This window comes from Carcharhinus amblyrhynchos, chromosome 6 (genome assembly GCF_965287045.1).
Source record: "Carcharhinus amblyrhynchos chromosome 6, sCarAmb.v2.hapA, whole genome shotgun sequence".
Taxonomy (NCBI): Eukaryota; Metazoa; Chordata; class Chondrichthyes; order Carcharhiniformes; family Carcharhinidae; genus Carcharhinus; species Carcharhinus amblyrhynchos.
In genome coordinates this window covers 100,904,892-100,922,705 of record NC_137329.1, presented here as the reverse complement: position 1 = coordinate 100,922,705, position 17,814 = coordinate 100,904,892, and the positions used below count along the sequence as shown (strand labels likewise).

Sequence of the window (17,814 nt, the reverse complement as noted above, 5' to 3'; positions counted from 1 at the left end):
TTGCTGTAAAATTACATCTAATACAAGGACAATAATTTAGCACTTGAGAATCAATGTATGAACATATATTTGCATTTTCTTAAGCTCACCAGAAAAGCATTTCATTGCGGTTGGTTTTGCCAGGAACAATACAGGGTGTGTAAAGCTGACAAGTTACAACAAAGGACATGTATCATAAGCAGTTAACACTTCAAATAAATTAAAACCTTTTTTTCTTGGACAGTTGACACACAACAGACTGAAGGAACAATAACATCAAAATAAACCCTCACATGAAAATTTGTTTAATATGCAACATCTAAATGTTCTGTTGCTAGAAAATTAAAGCATCTATTAATAACACAGTTTAAACTGATGCTAATGTCCAGTCAACTGGGTGGTGTACTTTTGTGAATTGTTACCAAATGACTTACAATATAGTAAGTATTATAAACATACCCCTGAGGAAAAAAGAATTAGGAGCCGATTTTTGTTTTTGCTGGCTTGATGGTGACTTACAGAGCAGATCACCTGACCTTTCTAGGACTCATCTAATTTTCATTCCAAATGACTACACTATCACCCAAGTCATGAAACTAAAAATCTAACCATTTGTCTTGGCAATCAGTCAAATAGACTAAACAAACTTATCCTTATAATGCACTGAATGCTTTTGAGGCCCTACAGTTGCGCACAGAACCCCAACTTGTGTCAGTGTTAGTGCACCTTATCACTATTCAGGGGCCTATCCCAAAAGTTGTGCTTATCTTTGCCAGGAGAGAACAGGACTGAGTTCAACTGAAATGCCCTAAAGGCTCAAACATGTCCAATTTGGTGAGGGTTGAGGTGGGAGGAGGGAAGTGATTAGAATCAATATAGCCACGCGCTGAAGGAACCAACATATTCAGGAGAAAAGTGAGGACAACGTTGGCGAAAGGAAAAAAAGCATTAACACGCTTGTGGTAACTTCACATTTTTCATGCAGTTTTAATTTGCTACCCTGTTTAAAAAAAGTCTTTTAAAATGCTATAAATATATATAAAAACAGCACTATGTGAGCTAAGGGAGAAAGAAGTAACACTATAGCACTTACCACATATATTACTTTTCCAAGTTAAATATCACAATCAGCTCTAGTTCCTAATAGCATCTCAATAATAGTAAGACATCTAAAAATACAAGTATGAGACTCCTGGTGAAGATTTACTATACTCAGGCACAGGATGAACTTAGCCACATAAAATATTAGTCATTAACCTGTAAAATGGGCAATGGTTAGAATCAGGAAGGACATGAATAATGCCAACAATCATTCTAAGGATTCATGTACGCTATGTTACATGTCTGTAATTGCTTATTTCCTACCCCAACTAAAATATACAATGTAGCAAGAATGTGCTTGTATAAAAAAACTGATACTCGGACAATTAAGGAAAATAATATAACAATGTTATGCCACTGCTTTAGCATTATCACTGGTGACACTATGGACAAGTGTTTAAATCAATGCCATAACATGTATATGACAAGTAATTATGGCTGCAGTCCAGTTTTAAGGTTTATATTATGCTTGCAGATCAAAGATTCCCAACAATTTGTGAAAGTCTGAACCCTCAATTAAAATCCCGCAATCTCCTCCTGTTATTTTCTACATCATTCTTTGGGATGGGAGAGGCAGAGTTGAAGACATCTTGCAATTTGTACCGCACATGGAAAATATCAGATGTAAAGATCCACAAACTGGGTGGGATTTTCTGCACAAACTGCCTCGTGTTTTGCGGCAGCGGGATCTTCCGGTCCCGCCCTTGTCAATGGTGTTTCTTATTGAATGCACCCCTCATCGTCGGGAAACCCACGGCAGGGCTGCACCTTTGGCGGCACCGGAAGATCCCGCCGGGGTGAGCTGCCAGAATGTTCCGGATCATGGTTCTGAGGGTATCTGAATATTTTCCATTGGACAGATTTTAACTATGAACAGGTTTCCAACAATAAACTGTCCCGGTGAGTTAAGCTTCGTTCAGCAAATACTGGAGGAGGACACAGAAATTTACTACAGCTTCCAGCCCTTCTATAAATGCCACAAGGATGAGGCAGCAGAGAAGGTGCCAGCAGGGATAACTTGGCCTGCTTTCAACTTCCAGGTAAGTGACAGGCAGGGAGGATGGGTATTGAGAGGATTTTATGGAAGGCAGGATGGGTTGCACTTCTCCAAAGGTGCTTGAGGGTGCATTGCTACTACTAGGGTCTCCAGGAAGCAAAGTTTTGCACTCAATTAAATGGACTCTGCAGCCTGCAGCTTCATATAGTTTATTTTGGTTGGGGGGGTGCACGCGCGCGCATTGGTAAACCGCGGTGAACTCCCTGTTCAAGCTTCTGGTAAAATTGTATCAGAATCCTGTTGATACAATTGGAGCCCAATTTCATAGTGTCGTAGTATTTTACAGCAAGCCCTGAAAGAGGCCCTTCAGCCCATCGTGTCCATGCTGGCCATAAAGCAACTGTTTATTTGAACCCATTTTCCAGCATTTGGCTTGGAGCCTTATATTTCAAGTGCTCATCTAAATACTTCTTAAGTGTTCTGAGGATTCCCAGCTTTCCCACCCTTTCAGGCTTTGAGTTCCAGATTCCCGCCAGCCCCTGGGTGAAAATGTTTTCCCTCGGATCTCCCATAAACCTCCTGCTCCTTAACTTAAATCTATGCCCCGTGGTTACTGACCCCTCTAAGAAGAAAAGTTCCTTCCTATCCACCCTATCGATGCCCCTCATAATTTAATACACCTCAATCAGGTCCCCCCCTCAGCCTTCTCTGCTTCCAGGCAAACAAGCCCCTGATCTGAATAAATTTAGGAAGCTCTTGCTAGTTTTTGGCAGGCATCTTATGCATCTGCAAAACCTTGGAGTTTAAATTCAGAAATGGTCAGGGTGAGAGCAGCTAAGTAACCTACTCCTGTTTAAACTGCCCATCCATTTAGTTCCCACCAGGTGGATGGGATTAAAATTGACCCCTGCATGTTAAGTAAAGACAATAAATACTTTTCCTCCATTCTGCCAAATGAATGTGGAATAGATTGGCTGCATTTTTAAAAGCTTTGAACTATCCTTGTGAATTTTGTATCAGATCATCTTAAAGCAATTTCTACCAGGCAAAAAATAGACTGTTCATCCAATCTTACTTTTGATACTATTTATGCAACGTAATAGGCTGTGCAATATGTGAAGAGGTCAAAATGAAACTTGGAACCCCTCTCTTGCTAATAAAGCTGCTCAGATTATTTTACACACATCTTCACTTTAGGCCTTGACATGCCCTTGTTGTTCTTTTCTCTCAAAGCTAAAGTTCTTCTCTTTGATTAGCTGAAACATTTGCATGGTCACTACACATTTTTCATTTTATAAGTCATTATGCATTAGCAGTCTTGATCGCCTAGCTTGACTAATCCTGATGAACTGAAATCACAGCTGAAGGTCAAACTACATCCCACTGCACATTCATATTCAAACAAATCTACAGCATTGTTCCCGGAGTCCTAAAACTTGGTGAATTAGAGCCAGCAGATTTTTGATCTTACCATTTAAACCTTAGCCCTTGTCTGAAACTTTACATTACAGAAGCATTTACTGAACTGGCAAATGCCCACAGTCTAGTATTTATATTGTCACATCAAAAGCATTTAAAACGAATGAATAAATTAATTAGAACCTTTAAGTTTCAAACACAAACACTGTAGACACAGTTTTGCTGATGAATGTTGCCAAAGATAAGTGAGCCTGGGACAAGATACTACACCCAGTTACAATGTGTAGATGCTTTAATCTAACTCGATTATTAAATAATTTTGATACATGTCACTGCAGTGTTAAGGTACATTTCTAATTCACATTACTAGCTTGACATCAGTTGCTAAATGTTCAACACTGCTCACTTCAGTTTTTCTGAAAAATGCATTTCTAAATCATTGGTTAAAAAAAAACAAAATATTCTAATATGGTTGCAACAAAACATAAAACTGTCCCAATAAAGCTGACTCTCTTTGAAAACCAAATACTGTAAACATGGAATTTAAGCTTCTTTTGTTCAATCGCTGTCTTTCTAGCAGATTGATGGATGATAATCATCTTAATTTCACTTGCTCTTCAAAACAAAAGCTATAGAAGGCAACACAAGACACCAGCCCATTCATTTTAAGACCTGCATAATGCTAATTCCAGCATTTATCTGCATGGTTTTCTGCCTGATGTATCAGAGCGAGAGAGATGAAAGCAGATAAGTAATTGCTCTCCTGGTTCTTATTCTTCACTGACAACCCATAAATTTAATTTTACACACACATTCATTTACATTTTCAAGTATATGACATGATAATTGCTGGAATATAACACCTCCATTCCTGTAGATACAGCATTGAGCTGACTGACAAGTGTGGTGAATAGAGAGGAATAGAGGTTGAATTGCAGTAAATTTTACTTCTAAAGATGAGGCTATGAAGGGCTAACAGTAATAAGCATTTTCAAACGAATCTTACTGAAAACATTCTCACATAAAGGGAACAGTTTAGCATCAACTATCCCATTCTCAGTACCTCTGCTTTATTTCTGTACACATCTGAATTACTATATTGAAATAATCAGGTAATTGATGCTAAATTTGCTGTCAGAATTTAGAAAATTAATATCTACTGTCAACCGAAATGCATTTTGTCCTAAGTTTATTTCATTTGTACCATATCCTTAATGTATTGCCGTTGTGCAAGAAGATTTTTGAAACATGCCACTTCATAAAACATCAGTAAAAAACAAATAATTTTCTCAAATACTATCTTTTCTTTGCCATTTTATTTCCTGCAGGAGTGCATTTTGGCTTTCTAAAAATATAAAAGACTACAAACTGACTTGCTATTCTGTGGTTCCAAAGACAAGTTCAAGAATGGAACAAAGCGCTCCAAATTGGATCCTGATGAGAAAACATCACCAACTTCTCAGAAGAATTTCAGATCATTAAGATGCTCTTGCTGCGGTTGGAGTCACTGATGAGGCACTCTAACTGACAGAGGTCAACTTCAATGGAGGCAGGCAGGAAGAAAAGGGAAAACTGAGGTAGATTTACTGTGAACCTTGTACCAAGAGGCTCGGCAATTACTCTGTCTGAATACCGACGGCTAATAACAACGGATCAAAGATTGGATAGCTATCCAAGAAGCCCTCTAGTCTGCTGGCTTGCATGTTTTTTCACATGCAGCTCTGTTTTTTCACATACAGTTCTGTTTGGAAAAACATCAGAAAGACAATGCATCGCAGTCAGAAAGACCATAACCCAGCTTGTTTTGTACTTTCAACAAAAACAATGTACAAAGCATTAATGTAATTCGATGGATCAACTTCTCTGTACAATAAACGGAAAATTTAATCTTTACATTGTTTCAGAGGGTCAGGACTGTTTTTCTTGACAGATTAAGGTGCCTTGCCGCTCCCCAAATGATAAAGAAAACTGAAGAGGTGCTAATGACCATAGTTACCCTCTCTCAAAATATGAAAGTCTGGGTTGTCTCGCAATTAGTAGTTCTTTTCATGTTTTTAACCTTCTAAAAATTCAATAGCAAAAATAATTCAAATTATTTTGAGGGAGTTTCAACTTGTGAAGTGTTAAATACCCAGCTTGAATAAACCAGTTCCCAACCAGAACTAAACATTGTAATATGTATCAAGGAAGCTTTCAGAATAAAATCATGGCGTGGCAATACTATATCTTACAAACTAAATAACATATCCGATAACTATTATAAAACTTGACAGATATCCTTCTAGATATGGTGGCATTTCTGGATGTTTGTTCCTGTTTGAATGGTTTATGGCATTTTAATTACTAGTGTGCATAATGCTAGTAAGCACTTTGTCAGATCAAACTTTTAAATCACTAAAAAAGTTCACAAACTGAAATAAATGTCCCAATAAATAACAAATCAAAACAAAACACTGCATTTCATCATGTCCACTTATGAAAATGAGATAAATCTGTATTTTTACAACATTCTACGAGTTACAATTGTTTTGGTGACCATGTTTAGCCATGGACCAATTACAATTCTTGCTCCACAATTATTGTTTCATACTGGCTTTCACTCCATCATTTTTTTAAGGCTATCTGCAGACAGATAATGAGCTCTGCCAGACTTACCTAAACCATCATGTATTAGTGAAAGACATGAGGACTGCATTTCAGCTAAATATGGCAGGTTCCACACATATCTCACTGTCTTTCACTATCACTTTACAGCAGCTAGTTTCACTTGGAGGTTTGTGATGCTACAGGTAATGTGAAGTCCATTAGGTCGTACTCTTCATAGTATGACACACAGTAAATTACAAGTGCTTCAAGCAGCTCAGTGAATTACAGTTCATCACTTTCAAAAGGTTTTCCACTACAAAGCTACAAAGATATATCAGATCTGGCAGTTAGAATCCAATTAACACTCTGGTCACAGTAATCAGATTGTACATGTAGAACTAGCATAATTTTTTTATTGCTCCCATGCATTTATACAGGTAAATTTTGTTACTGTTATTCCTGCATCTTTAAACTAACACAGTCAATTGACGACAGGTTAAAATTCAGGTTATATTGGCCAACTCCAATGAAACTCTCAGTTCCAACAATTCATATTACTTATAGGTACTGCTACCTGCAAAATGATTTGTTTTTCCGAGGTTTACTTCCACTTGACATCAACTGCATGCTATTAGATGTCTACAAAAAGAATTGCAAGCAATTTTAACACTGAGTATCCTATTTACAAGAATCTGAGATTTTTCCGTAACCAGCAACTGATTATAGGGTTTCCCAAAAAAATTCTCCTGATGCAGGCTTGTACAATGTAACTGACATATTAAATGACATTTACTTGCTTACAGCAAGCACTTGTCAAACCAAACCACTTACTGCAGCACCGTTTGTGATACCCACGACAGAATTCAGTGGCATTTAGGTTTTGTTGGTACATACTTCTTCCATTAAAATAGGAAGATATGAAACAGCTGTTGACAATACAGTCTGCTGGGAATGAATCAGGTTATGATGAACTCAAAAAAAAATGTCATTGAAATATTTAAAAACTAACCCAATAAACAAAACCAGGCTGCTTTTGAAATGTGATTAGAACTTTTCTACAGTCAGAGGGTACTTTCAACAGTAATCTTTTGGGGGTCAACATAAACTTTTGAATTGCTGTGAAGAATTAAAGGTGTATTTGTTAACTCTCTCCACCTGGTGAAAATCATGTTTGATGGGCTGTTAGAACCATCCAGTCGACACACCTGCCACAGCCTGCAAACACCTTGCCATCTCCAATATTAACTAGCTCTTTTGAGCAGGTGATAAGGACACCAGCCTAAAGCAAGTGAAGTTCTCCCACGAATATGCAGGTTGGGATACGGTGCCTGGATGTTTTAACTTGGAACTGAGCATGAAAGCTGCGGTAATTTTCCCATCAGAAAAAAACTGTGGGATGAGGATCCAGGACAAGTTAAGTTGTCCTTTATTTTCCCTGCAGGCCAGAAGTAGCAGGAACGCCTATCTGGGTTCAGAGGAGTGCAGGAGCAGGCCATTTGCACCATTGAGACTGCACCAACAACAGTCCGAACGACTCCGGCCCTATTTCCATAACCTCACATATTTAACCTGCTAATCCCCCTAACACCAAGGGGCAATTGAGCATGGCCAATCAACCTAATCCACACATCATGGGGTATGGATGGAAACTGGAGCAACCAGAAGAAACCCATGCAGATACGGGGAGAATGTGCAAAGTCCACACAGACAGACAACTGAGGCCAGAACTAAACCCGGGTCCCTGGTGTTACGAGGTTGCAGTACTAACCACTGACCCCAGAGTGATTGTGGAGTCTTCCAGCAGAGTCTCCAGGCTCTGCCTCCGCCTTCCTGCAAGGAATCATTTTCCACAGGGTAGATTTGAAATTTCATAAAATAGAAATTCTGTCATTAGCGAAACAATTTTAATATAGTTTAGTATTGTTCCATCATGTGCAGTTCCAGGCTCCCTTCCATGTCCTTATACATGCAACTTAAAAAAATGTCATTTCCTGCTGGGGTTCAATATTTGGAGAGGTTAAGAGCCAAGAATTGCTGATCTGCAGATAAATAATGAACTAATAACGAACCTCATGATATGGAATTAGCTACAACTTATCCTCAGGATGTAACTATTCACAACAATTATATCTGAGGTCTTTCAGTGAGACGCTGGATACATGCTATTCCATCTTAGCAATAAAGTAATAAATGATATGCTGCATCTAATAAATGTGTTCTTCATTTCAGCAACTCTGCTTACTTACTGTAGGCAATGCATCAACAAATTAGGGAGATGGTGGTGGCATCGTGGTAATGTCACTGGACTATCACTGCAGAGACCAGGCAATGCTCTCGGATTGTGGGTTCAAATCTCACCAGGGCAGATGGTGGAAATTAAATTCAATTAATAAATCTGGAATTGAAAGGTAGATGGCAACTGTCATCTGGTTCATTAATGCCTTTTAGGGAGGGAAACCTGCCATCCTTCGCTGAACTAGCGTACACGAGACTCCAGGCCCACAGCAATATGGCTGATTCCCAAATGGTCTGAGGTCAACAAATAGCTGGCTTTAGCAGTGATGCCCGCATCCCAAGAATGAATAAATAAAAAAAAACAAGGTATACAAGATAACTGCTAGCTGCCCGAGTGTCTCTGCTTGGACAGATTTGGTGGACATTTAGCCAAGATTCCCGCTAAAGTATGGTCAGAATTTTGTCAGAATTTCAGCTGAAGTACCTTCAGATTGCATTTTTAAAAATGAGCAAACAAACTTCACCTCATAGAAAAGCACCTCCTGTTGGTGGATTAGGAAATAAGCACTGACGGTCCAAACCATTCGCACCTCTCAGCTGAAGGCACAAAGCACTGCCAGAGATAAAACTCTTTTTTTTAAATACTTTCACAATCTTGTCCAGTTAAAATCAAGATACTGAAAAACTGAACAGGACTGCTTCTTTAAAAATAGATAAATAACAATGAGCCCTAGATCTTTTGGTCAACCCAAAGATTTCTGAATCCCAAAGGAACTGCCCATTTTCAGCTGGGACCTCTGATCCTGGCTGAAGCAGAAATGGGCCAACGTAGCTTCCCTAAGTTAAGTCCAATGAGCAGAATGGGTCGAGAGCTTCAAGTTTTTAGGTGTTCAGATCATCAACAACCTGCCCTGGTTCCCTGATGCCGACACTATTGTTAAAAAAGCCCACCAATGCCTCTACTTTCTCAGAAGAGGAAATTTGGCATGTCAGCTACGACTCTCACCAACTTTTACCGACACACCACAGAAAGCATTCTTTCTGGTTGTTTCACAGCTTGGTTTGGCTCCTGCTCTGCCCAAGACCGCGAGGAACTGCAAAAGGTCGTGAATGTAGCCCAATCCATCATGCAAACCAGCCTCCCATCCACTGACTCTATCTAAACTTGCCACAGCCTCGGTGAAGCAGCCAGCATAATTAAGGACCCCACGTACCCTGGACATTCTTTTTTTCACCTTCTTCCATAAGAAAAAGGATATAAAAGTCTGAGGTCACATACCAACCGACTCAAGAACAGCCTCTTCCTTGTTACTGTCAGACTTTTAAATGGACTTATCTTGCATTAAGTTGATCTTTCACTACACCCTAGCTATGACTGTAACATTACATTCTGCACTCTCATTTCCTTCTCTACGAACATACATTTTGTTTGTATAGAGCACAAGAAACAATACTTTTCACTGTAAATTAATACATGTGACTATAATAAATCAATTCAAATCTGGAAAGTCAAAGGAAGGAGAGGCCGCTTCCTTTTTATGGTGCTAGCTGCCACATTCAGTAATTTTTGAAGTCCTCAAGCCTTTTAGTGAATGGGTGGGAGAGAGCATGAATGGGTGAGAGAGACAGTGGATGGGTGAGAGAGACAGGGAATGGGTGAGAGAGACAGTGAATGGGTGAGAGAGACAGTGAATGGGTGAGAGAGACAATGAATGGGTGAGAGAGACAATGAATGGGTGAGAGAGAGTGTGAATGGGTGAGAGACAGCGTGAATGGGTGAGAGAGACAGGGAATGGGTGTGAGAGACAGGGAATGGGTGTGAGAGACAGGGAATGGGTGAGAGAGACAGGGAATGGGTGAGAGAGACAGGGAATGGGTGAGAGAGACAATGAATGGGTGAGAGAGACAATGAATGGGTGAGAGAGACAGGGAATGGGTGAGAGAGACAGGGAATGGGTGAGAGAGACAGGGAATGGGTGAGAGAGACAGGGAATGGGTGAGAGAGACAGGGAATGGGTGAGAGAGACAGGGAATGGGTGAGAGAGACAGGGAATGGGTGTGAGAGACAATGGATGTGTGAGTGAGTGAGTGAATGGGGGAGTGAGTGAGTGAGTGAATGGGGGAGTGAGTGAGTGAGTGAATGGGGGAGTGAGTGAACGGGGGAGTGAGTGAACGGGGGAGTGAGTGAGTGAGTGAGTGAATGGGGGAGTGAGTGAATGGGGGAGTGAGTGAGTGAATGGGGGAGTGAGTGAGTGAGTGAATGGGGGAGTGAGTGAGTGAGTGAATGGGGGAGTGAGTAAGTGAGTGAATGGGGGAGTGAGTAAGTGAGTGAATGGGGGAGTGAATGGGGGAGTGAATGAGTGACTGAATGGGGGAATGAGTGAGTGAGTGAATGGGGGAGTGAGTGAGTGAATGGGGGAGTGAGTGAGTGAATGGGGGAGTGAGTGAGTGAATGGGGGAGTGAGTGAGTGAATGGGGGAGTGAGTGAGTGAGTGAATGGGGGAGTGAGTGAACGGGGGAGTGAGTGAACGGGGGAGTGAGTGAGTGAGTGAGTGAATGGGGGAGTGAGTGAATGGGGGAGTGAGTGAGTGAATGGGGGAGTGAGTGAGTGAGTGAATGGGGGAGTGAGTGAGTGAGTGAATGGGGGAGTGAGTAAGTGAGTGAATGGGGGAGTGAGTAAGTGAGTGAATGGGGGAGTGAATGGGGGAGTGAATGAGTGACTGAATGGGGGAATGAGTGAGTGAGTGAATGGGGGAGTGAGTGAGTGAATGGGGGAGTGAGTGAGTGAATGGGGGAGTGAGTGAGTGAATGGGGGAGTGAGTGAGTGAATGGGGGAGTGAGTGAGTGAATGGGGGAGTGAGTAAGTGAGTGAATGGGGGAGTGAATGGGGGAGTGAATGAGTGACTGAATGGGGGAATGAGTGAGTTAGTGAATGGGGAGTGAGTGAGTGAATGGGGGAGTGAGTGAGTGAATGGGGGAGTGAGTGAGTGAATGGGGGAGTGAGTGAGTGAATGGGGGAGTGAGTGAGTGAATGGGGGAGTGAGTGAGTGAATGGGGGAGTGAATGGGGGAGTGAATGAGTGACTGAATGGGGGAATGAGTGAGTTAGTGAATGGGGAGTGAGTGAGTGAATGGGGGAGTGAGTGAGTGAATGGGGGAGTGAGTGAGTGAATGGGGGAGTGAGTGAGTGAATGGGGGAGTGAGTGAGTGAATGGGGGAGTGAGTGAGTGAATGGGGGAGTGAATGAGTGAGTGAGTGATTGGGGGAGTGAATGAGTGAGTGAGTGATTGGGGGAGTGAATGAGTGAGTGAGTGAATGGGGGAGTGTATGAGTGAGTGAGTGAATGGGGGAGTGTATGAGTGAGTGAGTGAATGGGGGAGTGTATGAGTGAGTGAGTGAATGGGGGAGTGAATGAGTGAGTGAGTGAATGGGGGAGTGAATGGGGGAGTGAGTGAATGGGGGAGTGAGTAAGTGAGTGAATGGGGGAGTGAATGGGGGAGTGAATGAGTGACTGAATGGGGAATGAGTGAGTGAGTGAATGGGGAGTGAGTGAGTGAATGGGGGAGTGAGTGAGTGAATGGGGGAGTGAGTGAGTGAATGGGGGAGTGAGTGAGTGAATGGGGGAGTGAGTGAGTGAATGGGGGAGTGAGTGAGTGAGTGATTGGGGGAGTGAATGAGTGAGTGAGTGAATGGGGGAGTGTATGAGTGAGTGAGTGAATGGGGGAGTGTATGAGTGAGTGAGTGAATGGGGGAGTGAATGAGTGAGTGAGTGAATGGGGGAGTGAATGGGGGAGTGAGTGAATGGGGGAGTGAATGAGTGAGTGAGTGAATGGGGGAGTGAATGAGTGAGTGAATGGGGGAGTGAGTGAATGGGGGAGTGAGTGAGTGAATGGGGGAGTGAGTGAGTGAATGGGGGAGTGAGTGAGTGAATGGGGGAGTGAGTGAATGGGGGAGTGAGTGAATGGGGGAGTGAGTGAATGGGGAGAGTGAATGGGGGAGAGTGAATGGGGAGTGAGTGAGTGAGTGAATGGGGGAGTGAGTGAGTGAGTGAATGGGGGAGTGAGTGAGTGAGTGAATGGGGGAGTGAGTGAGTGAGTGAATGGGGGAGTGAGTGAGTGAGTGAATGGGGGAGTGAGTGAGTGAGTGAATGGGGGAGTGAGTGAATGAGTGAATGGGGGAGTGAGTGAGTGAGTGAATGGGGGAGTGAGTGAGTGAGTGAACGGGGGAGTGAGTGAATGAGTGAATGGGGGAGTGAGTGAGTGAGTGAATGGGGGAGTGAGTGAGTGAGTGAATGGGGGAGTGAGTGAATGAGTGAATGGGGGAGTGAGTGAGTGAGTGAATGGGGGAGTGAGTGAGTGAGTGAACGGGGGAGTGAGTGAATGAGTGAATGGGGGAGTGAGTGAGTGAGTGAATGGGGGAGTGAGTAAGTGAGTGAATGGGGGAGTGAGTGAATGGGGGAGTGAGTGAGTAAATGGGGAGTGAGTGAGTGAGTAAATGGGGGAGTGAGTGAGTGAGTAAATGGGGGAGTGAGTGAGTGAGTGAATGTGTGAGTGAGTGAGTGAGTGACTGAGTGTGTGAGTGAGTGAGTGAGTGCATGAGTGAGTGAATGTGTGAGTGAGTGAACGTGTGAGTGAGTGTAAGTGAATGGGGAGAGAGTGAGTGAGTGAATGGGGGAGTGAGTGAGTGCGTGAGTGAGTGAATGTGTGAGTGAGTGAACGTGTGAGTGAGTGAACGTGTGAGTGAGTGAGTGTGAGTGAATGGGGGAGAGAATGAGTGAGTGAATGGGGGAGTGAGTGAATGGGGGAGTGAGTGAGTGAATGGGGGAGTAAGTGAGTGCATGGATGTGTTGGGAGTGAAAGAGAGGGCAGAATTCTCCCAAAAGGAAACTATAATAGCGAGAATAAGAGAGTGGTCCCCTCCACTCTCTCAAGACGCGTTCCGCACCGCAACCCCCACACATCAGTCACGTTTTCGTAGAGTTGGGAGTTTCATGTTGGTACTATGGGGGTGGAGAAACAGCGACATGCTGGTGAGTCTGGCTTCAAAGTGCTTGGATGCCGTTTTGCAATGGCACCCTTATTTCAACAGTGCAATGGGAGGCCCCCTCTCCCCTCCCCCTTCCTCCCCCCCCCCCCCCCCCCCCCCCCCCCCCCACAGTGATATGTTTCTCCACCCCTTCCCTGACATGGGCCACTGGCATTGGGGGTTTTCCTTACGTGCCCCCCTGCCTGACATCCAACATGTCCCCATCATGACCCCTGACATGCCTCCCCAACCTCCTTCATGAGCCCCATCAGGATCAGCTTCATGATCTACTCCTGCATTGCCCCCTATCACAGCCCCTACAGGCCCGCCTCCTGGCATACTGGCAGCTGGAGGGTCAGGTGGGAACTGCCGGTGTGCCAGATTGGCACTGTCCAGTTATGTCTCTGATCACTCGGGGGCTTCGATGGCTTCAGAGTCCCCTGGCATAATCAGCGTACTAGGTCTCCACTAGAGGGGACCAGTCATGGTTGTCTCCATTATTGTGCCTGGCCTAAAAGCCAGAGACTTCTGTGTGTTGGGATTTGAATGGGCTACACATATGTAAAAGTTACTTTAAATATGCTAATCAGCTTCACATCATTCCTGAATGTAATCCGGTCTGCACCATTAGGAAAAGGCTGTTGAATTGTTTGGTGCTGTGCGGGAATCAGATTTTTAGGCATGTATGCTATTCTCCAGGATCAGTGTGATCTGCTAACAGCGTGGTGAGGTCGGAGAATTGTCCCCAGAACGTGGGTCAGTGAGCGTAGGTGAGTGAGTGAGAGCGTGTGAATGAATGGGTGAGTGGGCATTGGGATTGGGTAAGCAGTCAGTCGGTAAAGTGATTTGGTCAAGAGGTTGGTAGGGTTGGGTGGGCACTTGTTTTGAGTGGGTAGTCAGGTCAGGTGGTCGAGGTGGGTGGTCAGGTGGGGATCTGTTGGTTTGGATGGGCGCTCGAGTTAGATGGGGTAATCAGGTCAGAGGGTTATCAGGTGGGCAGTTGGGTTGGTGGGAATGGTCAGGTCGGATGGTCAGTCAGGTTGGGCTTGTTGGGTCAGGGATCAGTGGTGGGAAAGGCAGTTGGGTCAGGTCGGGTTGGGTCGGGTCGAAGATTGAAAGATGATTTCATTGAAACTTAGAAAATATTTACAGGGCATGACAGGATAGATGTCACAATGTCTCACCTAGCTGATCAATCTGGAAACAGGGCACATAATCTTAAAATAAGGGGCAAGCTACTTAATACTGGGATGAGGAGGGTGATGTATCTTTAAAATTCGCTACCCCCATGGCTGTGGAAGTTCAATCATTGAGCATGTACAAAACAGAAATTGATTAATTTCTGGATACTAACATCAGGGGATAGGGAGATGATGAGGAAAAATGGCATAGAGTAGATGATCAGACATGATCAGTTTGAATGGCAGAGCAGGTTCGATGGCCCAAATGCCTACTCCTGCTCCTATGTTCTTATGGGTCAGGGTGTTGGTTGTGGTGCTCAGTTCAGTTACAATGGATAATCTCCAAATTAGACCAGCTACTAACCAGTGTAACTTTTCCTGGATAATTATCCAGCAAAGTCCTGCATACCTGGTCTGTGTCTCTGGCATTGAGTTCAGTATTGGAGACATTCACGGAGTGTCCTAGACACAGAGTGTCCTAAATCAGCTTGTCAAAAGATTAAACTTCCCGGGCAAATACAGAGCATGTGCGCACACCAGAACATCTGTGCAGGGTCCTGACACAATGCAAACCAAGTCCAGATTTTGCTGCTCTGGATTTCAAACAAACTGGGTCAATACGTTGGAAAACAGTTGTGTGCTTCAGAACATTATATGCAATGACACGGGAGGTTCACAGCTAGAAGATGTTTATTAAGAACCCGCAAGGGTAATGCACCTGACACATTATGCAGATACTAACATAACATATATTGATGAGTACAGCAAAAAGTAGGATACGAACTTACCCTTCACAGGCATTTTGAATTTACATTTGTGCTTTGTAGAGATGCATTAATGTATGTATAAGCTACATTTTATAATCTCCATTACTGCAAAATACACTTCATTATTAAACGGATTTGTTGAAACACATGCACGCTCAACTTGAGAGACTCGGTGACATAGTGAATCCAATCAAAGGATGGGTAATGCACTATAAGTCACCTCTCATTAATGGGTGAAATAAATTTCAGGACATATTAATGAACCTGAATATGTTCACCATATTATGCACAATGTAGTGCGTCCAAAAATAAATTAATACTGTACATCTCAAAGGTCACAGACAGTATAAAATAGGCATGTGTATAAATCTGCCCCCATATATTGCACTTTTGCTCCTGTTTCACAGACCAAATTACAATGCTGTTTTACCTTGAACCTGCAATGCAATTTTCAAAAAATTGGGCAATATTATGTTGCCTTTACTTCTGAAAACTTATAAACACTGCATCTTTAGACACAAACAGATTTCATGTTACTCTGTAAATGTATTCAATCTAAATTAACACATTATGATCCAAATATTGTAAGGGTGCATTTTTGCATTCTATTAAGGGAAGATGTTACAAAAAGCCAATTTGAATGTATTTATGTTTGTAACAACTTGTAAACATGTAACATAATAAAATGTCTCAAGAGACTTTGCAGCAGCATAAAGCAGTGACACAGAGCTGTATAGGCCAAAAGCTTGGTCAAAGAGGCAGGTTTTTAAGGAGGAAAAAGAGGAAGAGAGGCTGAAAGGCCAAGAGGTTGAGAATGGAAATTCTAGAGCTTAGGCCCAAGACAAATGACGGCAATGGTCAGACTTATACAAGCACAGATGTCTTGGAGTATTGTGGGGCTGGAAGGGACCCCAGATATAGGAAGGGAAGTAGGCCTGAAAGAATTTGAAAACAAGGATAAGAATTTTACAACTGAGGCATGATTTAACCAAAATGGAGATGCATTTTTATAAACCCAGAGGTGGCGATTATTAGGATGCGATTTCTTTTGGAAAGAAGAAGTAACTTTTGACATGTACTGTGTATAGATTGTATCCTCTATAACTCTGACCGTGATGCATTGCCCATTGACATCCCTCACCATGACCTTTCTGACATAATGTACCACACCGGTCCATTGACTTCTGGCAGGAAATTTTCAGTTGCACCACCCAGCCTAAAAATTTAAATTGGGTAGAAATGCAAATGCACAATCACCAAAAGTAATGACATAGGTTCACAAGGTCATAACAATAGCAAACCGAGTACTAGGCTTTAGTTCTAAAAGGATATAACTGAAAAGCAAAGAGGTGATGCTGAATTTGTGTTGAACCTTTGTCAGATCACACACAGGGGTGCAATTTTGGTCAACTTATTACAGGAAGTGGTCAGTGTAGACTCAATGGGCTGAATGGCCTCTTTCTGCACTGCAGGGATTCTATGATCTATGATTCTATGAAGTTATGAAGGAAAACATACAGAGGCAAGACACTGCAAAAAAACGATTTACAAAGGCAATGCCAAGAATATGGGGCATAACTAACAGGAAAGGATGAACAGGCTGGATTTCTTTTCTCTTGGAAAGAGAGGGCCAAGGAATGACTTAATGGTCGTCTTTAAAATCAGGACAGGTTTTGGTGAGTAAGGATAAAGAAAATTGTTCCATTTGCGTGGAACAGCAAAACTAGAGGACATCAGTGTAAAACCAAAAAATCCAATAGGAACTCAGAAGAAGTTTCTACCAAGAGAGTGGTGAGAATGTGGAACTCGTTACCACAGGGGATAGTTGAAGTAAGTAAGACAGATGTGTTTAAGGAATGTTAGATAAGCACATGACAGAGCACAGAATAGAGTGTCCTGTGGATAAAGTTAGATGATGAAGGATGGGAGGAGGCTTGAGTGGAGTATAAACGTCAACATGGACTGGTTGGTCCAAATATCCTTCTTCGATGGCCTGTTTCTGTGCTGTATGCCCCACATAACGTAATATGTATTATATAATGTTAAGAGAAAATGGTGGCATAGTGGCAATCTCACCAGACTAGCAACCAAGAGGCCCAGGCTTATATTTTGGGCTCATGGATTCAAATCTCGCCATGGCAGCTGGTGAAATTTAAATTCAATCAATGAAATCCAGAATTGAAAACTATTCTTAGTAAATGCAACCATAAATCTATTATCTATTGTTGCAAAAACCCATCTGGCTCACTAATGTCCTTTAGGGAAGGATGTCTGCTGTCCTTACCTAGTCTGGCCTAGATGTGACTCCAGACCCAGCAATGTGGTTGCTCTTCACTGCCTTCTGAAATGCCCTGGCAAGCTACACTACATCCGATGAAATTTAAAAAAAACTTACACGTGTACAGACAAAAAGAGTGAAGAGGTGGAAGTAAGCGCAATTTTTTTCGAAACAGCCAGCAGAAGCATGAGTGACAGAACAGTCTCCTTCTGTGCTGTACATTGCCATGATTCTATGATCCCTATCA

General features: G+C 42.6%; 1 protein-coding gene across 6 annotated transcripts in view; it reads right to left on the bottom strand.

Moving 5' to 3' along the window:
• Positions 1 to 17,814, bottom strand: part of foxp2 (forkhead box P2) — a 708,352-nt gene that overhangs the window by 88,996 nt on the left and 601,542 nt on the right. The window lies entirely within an intron of this gene.